Source organism: Artemia franciscana, chromosome 1 (genome assembly GCF_032884065.1).
Source record: "Artemia franciscana chromosome 1, ASM3288406v1, whole genome shotgun sequence".
In the NCBI taxonomy this organism is placed as follows: domain Eukaryota; kingdom Metazoa; phylum Arthropoda; class Branchiopoda; order Anostraca; family Artemiidae; genus Artemia; species Artemia franciscana.
The window spans coordinates 37,944,443-37,962,196 of NC_088863.1; the positions used below are offsets into that span (position 1 = coordinate 37,944,443).

General features: G+C 33.5%; 1 long non-coding RNA gene across 1 annotated transcript in view; it reads right to left on the reverse strand.

Moving 5' to 3' along the window:
- LOC136029242 (uncharacterized) overlaps positions 1–5,116 on the reverse strand; it is a 52,424-nt gene extending 47,308 nt beyond the window's left edge. Inside the window, exon 1 of the long non-coding RNA XR_010618001.1 lies at positions 5,057–5,116. This is a non-coding gene — a long non-coding RNA (uncharacterized LOC136029242). The remainder of the gene's footprint in view (positions 1–5,056) is intronic.
- Positions 5,117–17,754: the final 12,638 nt, after the last annotated feature.

Here is a 17,754-nt window from a genome sequence, read left to right on the forward strand (position 1 = left end):
AAACATATTGCTAATTCGTCCTTTTGACAATCTGCATGTAAGTAGTACGTCATGATTTTCCTCAACTTCCCCGTCAATATTTCATCAAATTTTCACTTTAGCTTCCTCAGCCTTGGTAGTACTTATTACTACTATTAATACCAAAACTGCTACTATTGCTACTGCTAATACAACTATCATTACTACTAATAGACTATTACTACTACTACCATTACTACTACTACTATTACTACTACTGCTGCTACTGCCGCTACTACTACTACTGCTTCTTACTACTACTACTCTAATACTTTTATTACTAGTACTACTACAACCAATGCCATTTCTACTTTTACAACTATTACTACTTGTAATACTACTATTTCTACCTCTACTACAGCTGCTACTACTACTACTACTACCACAAATATTTCGAACCTTCGCTTGATGGCATGACAGCATCACAGGCTCAATACAGCTCCCTCGGGAAATACAGAAATAGCGTCATTATTTACAGTAGATCTTGAGGGAGTATTAATAGTATGCACATAGTGGCTATTATCTAGTTCAAAATACTAGTACGAATATTACTGCTTGTGCTTTGGAAACTTCTACTATTGCAACTAAAGTTATTGAACTAAACCAAAAGTATCCATGCCCAGATTGACAAAGGGCTTATCTGCAATATCTTATAAATGGCCAAGCTTAGTGATTTTCAAATTTTCTTTAATATTGAGGGGAATATTAAAAAAAACAAACAAAAGACATCAAGTTCAGCAACCCCCGAAAAAATAACCCCCGAAACAAAAGTCCTGAATACAGCCCTGTGGGAGAGGGGACATATCAATTTATGCCTCCACCCTTCCCTCGTCTCTCTCTCTTAGAACTAATTCTGTACTAATCTGAACGCTCAGTGGGAGTTGGGATGTTTTGGCATTTAATGCACCCTTTGATGCTTAAAGCATCCGTGCTTTAAGCGGCGAACATGGGCAAGAAAGTTTCCCTGCATTAGGACAGCTTGCAACAGGATCTGGAACGCGCTCCCAGAGTCTGTACGAAGCTGTCACTCGTTTGGTATGTTCAAAAATTATGTTGGAGAATTTCTAGATAGTAAGTAAGTTTTTTTTTCTGATTTCCCTTGGAATTGATGTCTGTGTATTGAGTTGGATACTTAATTGAGCTGGTGAAATCATGCGCTACCTCTTACCTAGCCTGTCATTTTGGGGATTATTAAGGTGAGGCGACTGGATTTTTTTGTTTTCTTTATATTTTTATGTGTTGCTATTTTTTCTCCCCTCTTCTTTCCCGGCCATGAAGCCTTATACGGGAGATTGTGTTGAAGTAGTTTTTTTGGTGATGAAGTTTATTGTTAAATAAAGAAGTCAGATGTCAGTGACGTCATTTTCTATACATCATTGCAGTATTGCAATAATATTGTCACATTTATGCGGAAAAATTGAAGATTTTCATGTATTAATGGATTAAAACAATTTAAAAACCATAAAAAAGAAAACCAAAAGTTTAAAGCTTAGTAGAAATCGTTGTTAGAATTGGGACTTACAGTAGTAATCAAACATCTTCGAAAAGACTTGAGTATGAAAAGACATTAAATTGCGTAAAGGGCCAAAAACTATAACTCCAAAAGTATTTGAATATATTTTAATAAGGGATTACAACATTTCAAAAATCTTGTAAAACAAAACTAAAAGTTTGAATTTAGTAGAAATCGTTGTTCAAAAAACATCATTACCGAATTTCTTTTCTTATAGGTATAAGTAATGTCTTTTTAAGACATGAAAAAAAAGTAGAAAATTTTTTAAGTTTAGCTCAGAATCGCTATAGTTATTATGTAAACCGCAAAAATATTTACGGTGCATGTTTTAATCCAAACTAGAATTTTTTTAAAAATTAGTTCGTTTTTTTTTTTTGTTTGATAAAATCAACTCCCTACGTGATTAAGGTTACAGTTTTGAACGCAATTAGTTATATAACCGAACAGCGGAAGTCAATTAGTCAATTTAAATAACGGAAGAATGATCTCTCTTTTACTTATTATTAGCTTTAGTTTTGTGATTGGACAGGAAAAGGAAAGACAGTTGACTGTAAGCGTTCAACCAGGAGCTAAAGATTGCTTTTACATTAAAGTACATTCAGGGCAAACTTTGGATATTGACTATCAGGTTATAGATGGTGGTCAGGGAGAGCTAGATCTTGACTTTCAACTAATATCTCCAAGTAGAAGATTGATTGTTTCAGAAACCAGAAAGAAATATGGAACTCACAGGCAAACAATGGACGAGACTGGTGATTATAAAGCTTGTTTTGACAACTCTTTCAGCATATATAGTGCCAAAAGTGTATTTTTTGAAATACTTATTGAAAATGACCAAGACGAATCCAAGGAAATTTGGGGAGAATCAAATATACCTGACGTGCTACTCGATAAAATGCAAGATATCGCATTTAAAGGAATCCAGGATTATTTGACGAAAGTCCGAGATAATCTAGTACATGCAGAGCGGTTACAAAATTATTTACGAGCACTAGAAGCCAGAGACAGGAAAATTGCCGAGGCAAGTTTTGCACGAGTCAACTGGTGGTCCTCAGTATTTATTTTGGTCGTAATCTGTTCATCTACTTTACAGGTGTTTTTAGTTCGCAGTTTTTTCGATGAACAGTCTTGGATTCATAGTTTATGGAAAAGATGGCATTTATAGTACAATCTTATGGGTAAATTTTTTTTTTCTATGAATGGCTCATTGATAGACTACGCTATGGGGATTAAGATCAATCATAATTTTTGTAGCCTTAGATGAATTTTTGTGTTGAGTTTTCTGGAAATGTTACTCCAAAGGAGCGTTATTACGCATATTTTGTTCGTAAACGTTTAAATAAAAATTATCGACTTTGTTTAAAAAAAAAAAAAAAAAATTACAGGAGCACCTTCTCTCTAAAGTGAATGTTGATAGCCTAAAGCGTTTTTGGACCCATTATACCTTTTTAAGAGCTGGCAAGAAAACCCGTAGTAGACCATCAGGAGGTCTGGCCATCTATTTCAGACACAAGACTCAGCCGATATTATTGCAAAGTGACGCTAACATCTTAGCGATAAAATGTGGTGATACCGCATTTATAAAAGTTTATTTCCCCTGTAATAAAAAAAATCTCGCAGTCGTTGTCTAGTTTTTCACAAGCATGTAATCGCTTGCGAACACTACTTAGCTACCTTTCAAAACAACATACCAAATGGATTCTCGGCGGCGACATGAACACTGGCTTATTATCTAATTCTGACCGATCTGAAATCTTTCTCGATTCACTACCCGGAGGATTCCATCTTGCTGATAAAGATCTTCTATTTGCTTATATTCACAATCGTGGTGGTCTTACTTCCAACATTGATCATGTAATTGTGTCAGATTCAACTTTACTTTCGTCAATAGTTCATGTGGACGACTCTAAAATCCACGACGATCATTTACCAATCACGTGCCAACTATTCTGCTCCACGGCGAGATCTGTGCAGCGTAACTATCCCAAGTGGTTCTCAAAGTTAAATTGGGAAAACACCAATGTTCCACTTTATGTATTGACTTTATCCCAGTTATTATTATTTATTAAAGTGCCTTTTCACTTATTGCAAACATCTGTGTATGCAACTTAAACTAGGTTAGATATCAACTCGTATTTTCAGCAAATAGTGTTCTGTCTCAAGTCTGCCGCTAAAAAAGCTGTCCCCTCTGAGCGCGTGCGAACGGGTACTCGCAGTTCCTTCTGGAAAGTTGATCCTAAAGTGAAGATGGCTAAACAAAAAGCTAAATTCTGGCTCCATATGAGGATAGCCTGTGATCGTCCTCCTTCTGGTTCTATACATCAAATAAAACAGAAAACCAAACGAATGTACAAATATTCCCTGCTTGAGACTGAATACCTGGGATGGTCCTTGTGACAAGAAATCCTGGGATCGTGTTATAAATAGTGTGAAGTGTCCGCCTCAAATTAATTAGTCGCTTCGGCTATGTGACTTCGTTTCTCATTATAAAAATACTAGCTGTTGGGGTGGCGCTTCGAGCCAGTCCAACACCTAGTTGGCGGGGGCGCTTTGCGCCCCCCCGCGCGCGTAAGTCATTACGCGCCATATTAGTTACGCGCCATTGTAGTTGTGTCCCTGTGTCCCACCTGTGAATATCTCTATATATAAAAATAAGTTGTCTGTGTGTTATGTCTGTCGAGTGACGTCATGTTTGTGTGTTGACTGACGTCATGTTTGTCAACTGCGAAATTACAGACCAGGACATCGTGACACAATTGACGACCGGTACACCGGGACATAGGGAATATAAATGACGACCGGGACACTCAAAGAGAAAGCGACCGGGACACAAGGAATTTTCGATTAGCAATCACCATCAGCAACGCACCGGGACACAAATGACGACCGGGACACAGGGAATATAAATGACAACCGGGACACTCAAAGAGAAATTACAGACCGGGACACCGGAACACAAAAGACGACCGGGACACAGGGAATATAAATGATGACCGCGACACTCAAAGAGAAATTACAGACTGGGACACCAGGACACAAATGACGACCGGGACACAGGGAATATAAATGACGACCGGGACATAGGGACACAACTACAACGGGGACGCCGGGGGGCACAGGGGGATATATACATGACGACGGGGACACAGGGAATGTTCGATTAGCAATCACCATCAACAAAGCTCAAGGGCAATCATTAGAATAATGAGGTATAGATCTGAATACAGATTGTTTTTCCCATGGACAATTATAAGTTGCATGTTCAAGAGTCGGTAAATCTGACAATCTATTTATATGCACAGACAATGGGACAGCAAAGAATGTTGTATATTCGCAAGTTTTACGTAGTTAGATATATAAATATATATATATATATATATATATATATATATATATATATATATATATATATATATATATATATATATATATATATATATATATATATATATATATATCTTCTATATATATAAAAATAAGTTGTCTGTCTGTGGATGTGTGGATGGATGTGTCAGGTGACGTCACCTGAAAAAACTGGATTAGGTGACGTCAAAACTGAAAAAACTAAAAAAAGGCAAAAACTACAAAAAAAACTAAAAACTAATAAAAAAAATAAAAAAGCTAAAAAACTAAAAAAAACTATAAAGGTAAAAACCAATAAAAAACTAAAAAAAAAACTGAAAAAACTAAAAAAAGGCAAAAACTACAAAAAAAACTAAAAACTAATAAAAAAAGTAAAAAAGCTAAAAAACTAAAAAAACTAAAAAAACTAAAAAAATGTAAAAAACTAAAAAAAATAAAAAATAAAAAAAAACTAAAAAAAAGGAAAAAACTGAAAAATAAGCTAAAATAAAGGTAAAAACCAATAAAAAACTAAAAAAAAAAGGAAAAAACTAATAAATGACGACACTCAAAGAGAAAGCGACCAGGACAAAAAACTAAAAAAAAAGGCAAAAACTACAAAAAAACTAAAAACTAATAAAAAAAATAAAAAAGCTAAAAAACTAAAAAAACTAAAAAAAGGTAAAAAACTAAAAAAACTAAAAACTAAAAAAAAACTAAAAAAGGTAAAAACTAAAAGAACTAAAAAAGAAAAAAATAAATGACGACACTCAAAGAGAAAGCGACCAGGACAAAAGGAATGTTCGATTAGCAATCAACAAAGCACCGGGACACAGGGAGTATAAATGACGACCAGGACACAAGTAAAAAAAAAAATTAACAAAACTAAAAAGAAGGTAAAAACTACAAAAAAACTAAAAAGAAAAAAAAACTAAAAACTAATAAAAAAACTAAAAAATCTAAAAATCTAAATAAACTAAAAAAGAAAAAAAAAGGAAAAAAATAAAGGAGAAAAACAAAACTAAAAAACGAATGTATATACAGACCGGTACACCGGGATACAAATGACGACCGGGACACAGGGAATATAAATAACAACCGGGACACAGGGACACAACTACAACGGGGACACCGGGGGAAACAGGGGGATATAAATGACGACCGGGACAAAAAAACTAAAAAGAAATAAAAACTAAAAACTAATAAAAAAAACTAAAAAATCTAAAAATCTAAATAAGCTAAAAAAGAAAAAAAAAGGAAAAAAAATAAAGGAGAAAAACAAAACTAAAAAACGAATGTATATACAGACCGGGACACCGGGATACAAATGATGACCGGGACCCGGGACACAGGGAATATAAATGACGACCGGGACACAGGGACACAACTACAACGGGGACACCGGGGGAAACAGGGGGATAACCTGACAATCTATTTATATGCAAAGACAATGGGACAGCAAAGAATGTTGTATATTCGCAAGTTTTACGTAGTTAAAACCATATATATATATATATATCTATATTCACAGGTGGGACATAGGGACACAACTACAATGGCGCGTAACTATTATGGCGCGTAACGACTTACGCGCGCGGGGGGGCTTGGGGGGGGCGCGAAGCGCCCCCACCAACTAGGTGTTGGGGTGGCGCGAAGCGCCACCCCAACAGCTAGTATATATATATATATATATATAAATATATATATATATATATATATATATATATATATATATATATATATAAATATATATATATATATATATATATATATATATATATATATATATATATATATATATATATATATATATATATATATATATATATATATATATATATATATATATATATATATATATATATATATATATATATATATATATATATATATATATATATATATATATATATATATATATATATTCACAGGTGCGACACAGGGGCAAAACTACAATGGCGCGTAACGACTTACGCACGCGGGGGGGCTTGGAGGGGGGGAGGTTGCGAAGCGCCATCCCCAACAGCTAGTATATATATATATATATATATATATATATATATATATATATATATATATATATATATATATATATATATATATATATATATATATATATATATATATATATATATATATATATATATATATATATATATATATATATATATATATATATATATATATATATATATATATATATATATATATATATATATATATATATATATATATATATATATATATATATAATATATATATATATTATATATATATATATATATATATATATATATATATATATATATATATATATATATATATATATATATATATATATATATATATATATATATATATATATATATATATATCTTCTATATATATAAAAATAAGTTGTTTGTCTGTCTGTCGACTGACGTCATGTTTGTGTGTCGACTGACGTCATGTTTGTCGACTGACGTCATTATAAGGATTGAGCTGTATGTCGTCATAAAGTTGTTTGTCGTCTGACGTCATGTTTGTCGACCAACGAAACTACAGACCGGGACACCGGGACAAAAATGACGTGTTATGTCTGTTATAACGTAATAGAGGCAACAATCTTGACAGGGCCTTTTGAGGGTGAGGCTTTTCTTATTCCACGCATTCTCATGATTCCAATGGATCTGCCTTTTCAACCTAAAAGATCGCAATTCCCAATTTGATTAGCATATTTAGTTTTCAGTCCAGAACCACTAAAGCTATTATGTAAATATCAAAAATATTTATGTTGTCTGAGCAATAATTTTTAGTTTTTATTTCAAAATAGAAAATTACCTGACAATTTTAGAATTATATCTATCTATATATATAAAAATAAGTTGTCTGTCTGTGGATCAGGTGACTTCATGTTTCTGTGTCGACTGGCGTCATGAAGTTAGTTGTCGTCATTTTTGCTATGACGGTGACGTCATTAAAGATATTTAAGACATATATGTTCACGTAGAAATCTATTAATATTTAAGTTTAAAATGACTGATGAACTTACAATGGCAAAAGCCGATGAAGATGCTCAAAGAGTCTATGCCAAAAAACTTGCTGCTGATAGAGAAAGTCAGAAAAGAAAGCGAGCCGAGGAATCAAAAGAACAGCAAGGAAACAGGCTTGAGGCTAAAGAACGCAAAACCGCGCAGTTAGATGAAGATCCACCTGGACAGCGAGAGTCAAAACATATCAAAACTGAAAATGATAGCGATGATGATTGGGTTTGGGATCTTGACTTGGATAAGGTCATCAATGCCTACCAGATTTTAGTTAAAAAAAACAAAGGTTCGGCGATATGTATTTCATAGTGAAGCTGAAAAATAAAGAAGAAAAAGAAAACTGAAAAAAGAAAAAATGTAAAAAACTAAAAAATACTAAAAAGAAAAAATACTCAAAGAGAAATTACAGACCGGGACACAAATGACGACCGGAACAGAGGGAATATAAATAACGACCGCGACACTCAAGGAGAAATTACAGACTGGGATACCGGGACACAAATGACGACCGGGACACAGGCAATATAAATGACGACCAGGACACAGGTATTTAAGAATATCGTTCAAAGACAAATTTTTAATTGTAAGAAGATCGTTGAAAGAGAAATTTCTAATTGTAAAATGACTGAAAAACCTACAATGGCAACACCCGAGGAAGCTGCTCAAAACGAATGTATTCACGGCGAAGTAGCTGAGTTGGTAAAGCGTTATGTTTCAGGTTCTAGGTCCGAGAGGCTCCAGGTTTGAACCTTGGCTTTAGCATTAATACAAAAGAAGAAAAAAAACTAAAAAAGATAAAAAACTAATATATATATATATATATATATATATATATATATATATATATATATATATATATATATATATATATATATATATATATATATATATATATATATATATATATATATATATATATATATAGACATAGGGACACAACTACAATGGCGCGTAACTAATATGGCGCGTAACGACTTACGCGCGCGGGGGGGGGGGGGGGGGCGCGAAGCGCCCCCACCAACTATATATATATATATATATATATATATATATATATATATATATATATATATATATATATATATATATATATATATATATATATATATATATATATATATATATATATATATATATATATATATATATATATATATATATATATATATATATATATATATATATATATATATATATATATATATGTTTTTAACTACGTAAAACTTGCGAATATACAACATTCTTTGCTGTCCCATCCTCTGTGCATATAAATAGATTGTCAGGTTTACCGACTCTTGAACATGCAACGCATAATGGTCCATAAGAAAACAATCCGTATTCAGATCTATACCTCATGATTCTATTGATTGCCCTTGAGCTTTGTTGATGGTGATTGCTAATCGACCATTTCCTTTGTTGCCGTCGTCATTTATATATCCCCCTGTGCCCCCCGGCGTCCCCGTTGTAGTTGTGTCCCTGTGTCCGGGTCGTCATTTATATTCCCTGTGTCCCCGTCGTCATTTGTGTCCCGGTGTCCCAGTCTGTGATTTCTATTTGAGTGTCCCGGGCGTCATTTATATTCGTCAGGACATTGTAGGGCATCGTAGCATCGATGAGTTTAAGCAATTCTTGTCAACTGATTGTTTCGCCTATAAAGAATATTATCTCGACGTAAGAACTGTTTAGTTTTTTTCTTCTTTCACGTCATTTGTGTCCCGGTGTCCCGGTCTGTAGTTTCGTTAGTCGACAAACATGACGTCAGACGACAAACAACTTCATGACGACATACAGCTCAATCCTTATAATGACGTCAGTCGACAAACATGACGTCAGTCGACAAACAGACAAACAACTTATTTTTATATATATACTAGCTGTTGGGGTGGCGCTTCGCGCCACCCTAACACCTAGGTGGTGGGGCGCTTCGCGCCCCCCCAAGCCCCCCCGCGCACGTAAGTCGTTACGCGCCATATTAGTTATGCGCCATTGTAGTTGTGTCCCTGTGTCCCACCTGTGAATATAGATAGATTTATATATGTGTTTCAAACTACGTAAAAATTGCGAATAAACAACATTCTTGGCTTTCCCATTGTCTGTGCATATACAAAGCCGTATGTACTAATAATGACGTCATATGCAAACGCTCTTTTTACAAACAAACAAACATGCATCCACACAACTCGTTTTTATATAGATAGATAGATAGATGGAGACAATACAAATTAACTGCGTAAAACTTGCGAATATACAACATTCTTCGCTGTCCAATTGTCGATGCATATAAATACATTGTCAGGTTTACCGACCCTCGAACATGCAACGTACAATTGTCCATGGGAAAAACAATCAGTATTAAGATCTATACCACATTTTTCTAATGATTGACCTTGAGCTTTGTTAATGGTGATTGCAAATACTAATCGAATTGGGAATTGCAATCTTTTAAATTGAAAAAGCAGATCCGTTGGAATCATGGGAATGCGAGGAATAAGAACAGCCTCACCCTCATAAGACCCTGTCAAGATTGTGGCCTCTATTAGGTTTTCCATTGTTTTTTTTTACGGCAAGACGCGTGCCATTGCAAAGCTTTGGTGGGTTGATATTTCTTAAAAGTCTTGGGTGCAAGAATCGCTCTTTCACTTAGCCATTTATTATTTTTATAATTTTTTAGAATATTCGGAAATACTTTTTCAATCAATTCATTTTTGGACGTCACTAAATTACAGAAATCAGCAGGTAGTTGTATACGTCCTGAAATTGAGTCTACTGTTTGACCAGAGTCATCGTTTTGCAATCGGACACGCATATTTGTAGTTAATTTTAATATTTTTACGTGTGCCCATAAATTAGAATTTTTTAGGCAAGCATTCATTTCGTCTGCAGGAGTTAAACTACGTAAAAATTGCGAATATACAACATTCTTGGCTTTCCCATTGTCTCTGCATATACAAAGCCGTATGTACTAATAATGACATCATATGCAAACGGTCTTTTTACAAACAAACAAACATGCATACACACAACTCGTTTTTATATAGATAGATAGATAGATAGATACAATACAAATTAACTGCGTAAAACTTGCGAATATACAACATTCTTCGCTGTCCAATTGTCGCTGCATATAAATAGATTGTCAGGTTTACCGACCCTCGAACATGCAACGTACAATTGTCCATGGGAAAAACAATCAGTATTAAGATCTATACCACATTTTTCTAATGATTGACCTTGAGCTTTTTTAATGGTGATTGCAAATGCTAATCGAATTGGGAATTGCAATCTTTTAAATTGAAAAGGCAGATCCGTTGGAATCATGGGAATGCGAGGAATAAGAACAGCCTCACCCTCAAAAGGCCCTGTCAAGATTGTGGCCTCTATTAGGTTTTCCATTGTTTTTTTTACGGCAAGTCGAGTGCCATTGCAAAGCTTTGGTGGGTTGATATTTCTTAAAAGTATTATTGGTACGCCTATTTTTAGTTGTAGCACCTGTGGTGGAAACCCTGAAAGATCTATGGAATTTAAAAATTCAGATGGATAATTAACAGCTTCATTTGTTTTCCCAGAGTCTACTGGGAGCTTTCCGTTTCCAATTGTCAGCAATTGATCTGAAAACGTTTGACCAGAGTCATCGTTTTGCAATCGGACACGCATATTTGTAGTTAATTTTAATATTTTTACGTGTGCCCATAAATTAGAATTTTTCAGGCAAGCATTCATTCGTCTTCAATGGCTCTGGTGGTGCAGCCAACAGAGGAAGTTTAACTTTTCCTGAGGCGCAACACATTCCCATTGTTTCACCATTGAATTTCAAGGCCTTGCAATAGGGACAAATTTTAGATATTGTCCCGATTTGAACACATCTACTCAAGCTATAATCATCGACTGGGTTGTACCTGAATGCCAGGCGATAACTTTCAGGTTGCTCTGATTCCTCGGCACGCTTTCTTTTCTTACTTTCTCTATCAGCAGCAAGCCTGATTTCTTGCTGTTCTTGTGATTCCTCGGCACGCTTTCTTTTCTTACTTTCTCTATCAGCAGCAAGCCTGATTTCTTGCTGTTCTTGTAATTCCTCGGCACGCCTTCTTTTTTCACTTTCTCTTTTAGCAGCAAGTCTGCTTCCGCATTGCTCTGGTAGTTCCTCGGCACGCTTTCGGTTCTTTTTTTCTCTATCAGCCTCAAGCCTGTTTCCTTGCTGTTCTTTTGATTCCTCGGCACGCTTTCTGTTCTTTCTTTCTCTATCAGCCTCAAGCCTGTTTCCTTGCTGTTCTTTTGATTCCTCGGCACGCTTTCTGTTCTTTCTTTCTCTATCAGCCTCAAGCCTGTTTCCTTGCTGTTCTTTTGATTCCTCGGCACGCTTTCTTTTCTGACTTTCTCTATCAGCAGCAAGTTTTGAGCTTTGTTGATGGTGATTGCTAATCGACCATTCCCTGAGTCGCCATCGTCATTTATATATCCCCCTGTGCACCCCGGCGTCCCCTTTGTAGTTATGTCCCTGTGTCCCGGTCGTCATTTATATTCCCTGTGTCCCGGTCGTCATTTGTGTCCCGGTGTTCCAGTCTGTGATTTCTCTTTGAGTGTCCCGGGCGTCATTTATATTCCTTGTGTCCCGGTGTCCCGGTCGTCATTTATATCCCCCTGTGCCCCCCGGCGTCCCCATTGTAGTTGTGTCCCTGTGTCCCGGTCGTCATTTATATTCCCTGTGTCCCGGTCGTCATTTGTATCCCGGTGTCCCGGTCTGTATATACATTCGTTTTTTAGTTTTGTTTTTCTCCTTTATTTTTTTCCTTTTTTCTTTTTTAGTTTATTTAGATTTTTAGATTTTTTAGTTTTTTTATTAGTTTTTAGTTTTTTTGTAGTATTTACCATTTTTTTAGTTTTTTTAGTTTTTTTTTTACTTATGTCCTGGTCGTCATTTATACTCCCTGTGTCCCGGTCGTCATTTGTGTCTCGGTGCTTTGTTGATTGCTAATTTATATTATATTTATATTTTTTATATTTATTAATATTTTTTTAGTTTTCTTTTTCTCTTATTTTTCAGTTTTTTCCTTTTTTTTAGTTTTTTCTTTTTTAGTTTTAAGTTTTTTTTTGTTTTTTACCTTTTTTTAGTTTTTTTAGTTTTTTAGCTTTTTTAGTTTTTTTATTAGTTTTTAGTTTTTTTTTAGTTTTTGCTTTTTTTAGTTTTTTCAGTTTTTTTTAGTTTTTTACCTTTTTTTTAGTTTTTTTTAGTTTTTTAGCTTTTTTAGTTTTTTTTCTTTTTAGTTTTTTTTGTAGTTTTTACCTTTTTTAGTTTTTTTTTCTTCTTTTGTATTAGTGTGAAATAATTCAGACGTCATATGCGGACAAACACGACGTCACTCGACAGACAGACAGACAGACATAACCCACAAACAACTTATTTTTATATATATTTATTCATATTTTTTTAGTTTTCTTTTTCTCTTTTATTTTTCAGTTTTTTCCTTTTTTTTAGTTTTCTTCTTTTTTAGTTTTTAATTTTTTTTTAGTTTTTTACCTTTTTTTAGTTTTTTTTAGTTTTTTTAGTTTTTTAGCTTTTTTAGTTTTTTTATTAGTTTTTATTTTTTTTTGTAGTTTTTGCCTTTTTTTATTTTTTTCAGTTTTTTTTTAGTTATTAGATTTTTACCTTTTTTAGTTTTTTTCTTCTTTTGTATTAGTGTGAAATAATTCAGACGTCATATGCCAACAAACATGACGTCACCTGATCCACAGATCCACACATAGACAACTTATTTTTATATATAAAAATGATGATTGCTAATCGAACATTCCCTGTGTCCCCGTCGTCATTTATATATCCCCCTGTGCCCCCGGCGTCCCCGTTGTAGTTGTGTCCCTGTGTCCAGGTCGTCATTTATATTCCCTGTGTCCCGGTCGTCATTTGTGTCCCGGTATCCCAGTCTGTAATTTCTCTTTGAGTGTCCCGGTCGTCATTTATATAGATATATAGATACAGTTTCATTTCAGTTTTTTTTTCTTTTTTAGTTTTTTCTTTTCTTAGTTTTTTTCTTTTTTAGTTTTTTTTTAAGTTTCTTCTTTTTATTGATTTGTTTTCTTCAATTTGTCAATGTTCATTCTAACATTGACACTTGGAAAAATCTTTACGTGCCAAGCAAGCTAAAGCTCCAACAATTTATAATAAACCTCAAAATTTTGGGTATCTGTTTTAAGGTTTTCGAATTACCTTAATCTTTTGTCAAAATATATTGAAATATTTGTGCAATTCCCAGTTTTTTTAGTTTTTTCTTTTTTTAGTTGTTTAGCTTTTTTTAGTTTTTTTTTTCTTTTTAGTTTTTTACCTTTTTATTTTTTTATTTTTTTTTTACATTTTTTCTTTTTAAGTTTTTCTTTTTTTATTTTTTTTTAATTTTTTAGTTTTTTTTTAGTTTGTTCTTTTTAGTTTTTTTTTTTAGTTTTTTACCATTTTTCTTTTTTCAGTTTTATTTTTCTTCTTTATATTTCAGACGTCATATGCAAACCCTCAATACAAAAATACATACAATTTATTTTTAATATATAGATAAGATATAATCTGGCGTAACAGACATAAAAGATAGACAACTTATTTTTATATATATAGATTTTTATATATATAGACACTTTATAATATATATTTTATATATTGAAATATTTGTGCAATTTCCTGTTTTTCTTTTTTTTTGTTTTTAATTTTTTTAATTTTTAATTTTTTTTAGTTTTTTCTTTCTAGTTTTTTTTAGTTTTTTACCATTTTTCTTTTTTCGAATTACTTTAATCTATTGTAAAATATTTCGAAATATTTATGCAATTTCCAGTTTTTACATTCCAGGTTGTTTTCTTTTATATATATAGAATATATAATCTGGCGTAACGGACAGACAACTTATTTTTATATATATATATATATATATATATATATATATATATATATATATATATATATATATATATATATATATATATATATATATATATATATGACGAACATACGCAATAGCATCTTGAGCATATTCATGCATATGACGGGGACTCCCAGCATATGACGAAGGTGAAATTGTTAATCTTCCAACGTTTGTGGTATTACCGTCATTTATAACTGCATCTCGCAAATGAATGTATTGTTAAGAGCGGAGCTTGGTCTGATTCAGGCGGATATATAGCAAACATTCTGATTGAATTTCAGCATACATATCAACGACAAATTGGTGAAACAATTGACGGCATTTTAAAATGTAATTTTCTTCATCCTGCCGAATCATTAGTCTATAGGAATAATAAAGCATTGCACTGCATTTCTTATTCATTTCTTTGTTAGTGGATGGATTCATCAATTTAATATTAAAGTGATAGCCGTCGGCTCCATCCCAAAAAATGATAGAATATTGTAGGGCATCGTAGCATCGATGAGTTTCAGCAATTCTTAACAACTGAGCGTTTCGCTTATGTAGAATAATATCTCGAGGTAAAAACTGATCACCGACCATAACGATTGCCACTTCGTCGATAGTTGGAGCATTGTATCTACGCAAATGTTGGCCAGGAGGCGTTTTGTCAGCGGAAATAACAACTTTATGCGTATCAGTACGCATCAAATAGATGGTTGTTTTGAACAGACGCACTAAATTATTATTTTCGTGGAAAAGATGTTGCAATTAGGAAACGATTGTCCTTTCAACGTTGGGAGAAATTTCGCAACGTGCATTCGGTCAAAGAATGAACATGGTAACCGAGTATGTTTATACTACCCTGGGAAGATAAATTAGGAAGAACTTTCAGGGAACGATGAGGGGGATGACCAATTGATCAAAAGCAATATGTGCCCGTTACAACAATTATAAGAATACTGGTACTGGTCCCCTTTAAGAGACATAAAAGGGGGAAAAGAAAGATTATTTCTAAAGAAAAATGATGATATTCCTTTAATATGGGCTCAAACTAGATCTACGTTGCATGGGCAGCGTGAGGTGATGCGGGAACCTTTGTTTGTAAACAATTTTTAATTGTTTTAGTTGGCTTTTTATATCTTGGTGTGAGAGGGATAAGGCTTTCTTTGTCCCTTCCAGAGTCTTGCCACCTTCATGGAGATGGATTAAATAATAATAATAATTTATTTTTGACCCGCTACAAAAAATCAAAGCGGAGTACCAATAAAAGAAACAAAACAAACACTGAACAAAACAGAAAAAACAAGAAACTAAAGCAAACGAGTAAGGCCTCCTTGGCCTTGGGGCCTTTTGCCAGCAAGCTCTGTGAGCTTCGACCCAATATCCGGGAAACTATAAATAGATATGAGACTCCTATTCCTATACCATGGAGGCAGATACAATAGAAAACGGGAAAAACGGAAATCACAAAGTTCCAAAACACTATATTTTTAATTGAATATTTATAGATTGTCATGTTTCATTTATGTAAGATGATGAAATATTTATTTTTCGTTTAAATGACTAATGTTAATTTTCTGGAACTAGGCTGGCAAAAGAATTAGTGCTCTCTCTTGTCAATCAATCGCGAAGGCAGATTTATAAAGTGAAATGTGTTTCCGTGGGGAAAAGGCATCTTTGTTCTTGAAACTGTCTTTCATCTTGCAGTTGGATACGCATTATGTATGCCTGGATAATACCTCCAATTGTTGACTCTGGCTTTTAAATTTTTGCCAGAGTATTACAGCAACTTTGCCTGTGGATGCTTTAAAGGCAATGTGCCACATTTTCATTTAAATCAAAGTAGATAGTTCATTCTCTTAATTGAAATAAAGTATGCTAATTAAAAAGACGATATTTTTCGATTTTAGAGTATACTTGAATTTTTGTTAATAGCATTAGTCTTATTAAAAGGTTGTACTATCTTCAAACTTTAGTAATATTTCTTTATATTTGAATTATACGCTGAAGTAGACTTATGCCTTTTAAATTCGCAGAACATTCTGACATTTATTTATTTTTCTTTCACTAGTCTAATCTAGGTTCAACTTTCCTCAGATTTTGCTCATTAATTTTCTTACCTTCTCATTACCAACGCTACCACAAACTCTTCTTAGCTACAATTTACATAAAGCTGACCTACTGGCAAATAATCTTCTTGTAACCCAGCCAGTTCAAATCCTCTTCTGTGGATTAGTTCCCAAGACATCACAAAGATTTTAAGTTCCTGGGAAGCAAGCGTAAAAAAAAAACCATTCCCTTACCCACCATGTTGGCACTCAGAAGAAGCTATTCAAATTTAAACCCAAGGAATTAGTACCCTAAATAACGTTGAAAAATACACGTAATACCAGAACTTGGTCAGAATTCAAATTAGTCACATCTTCAATGAAGCATTCATAAATTCGCAAAAACTCTTGTAACGAAGCCGATGGTGATCGATAAACAACACAGACAAGAACTTTCCTATTATCAGTCACACACTCAATGCAAAGACTCTCAAAAGTCATCTCTTGGTCATGCTTAGATAGTTGCTTCTTCACAGCAAATGGAATATTATCCTGAACAAAAAGCCCAACTCCGCCACCCTGTCTATTTTTCCTATTATTAGATATAAATTTAAATTCATCACAATTCAAGAATTCTGCATTTTCATTACTTAAAAACGTTTCACATAGGCCTAAGATACTTACCCTGTGGTTACAAAGTAACTGCGAAACAAACTCGTGGCTACTAGCCAAACCTCTGCAGTTAAAAAGTGCTGATCTTAAGTTCCCATCAATTACAGGTGTTCCTAAATCCCCTTCAAATAAAAAATCAGTTGCAGGAAGGCTAGCTAAATGATCATCATAGACACCTTCAGCAAAAGGGGAAAAATAATAATAAATATTTTTTAGATCAAGCTGATCACCGAGGTGGCTCCCCAATCTTCCAA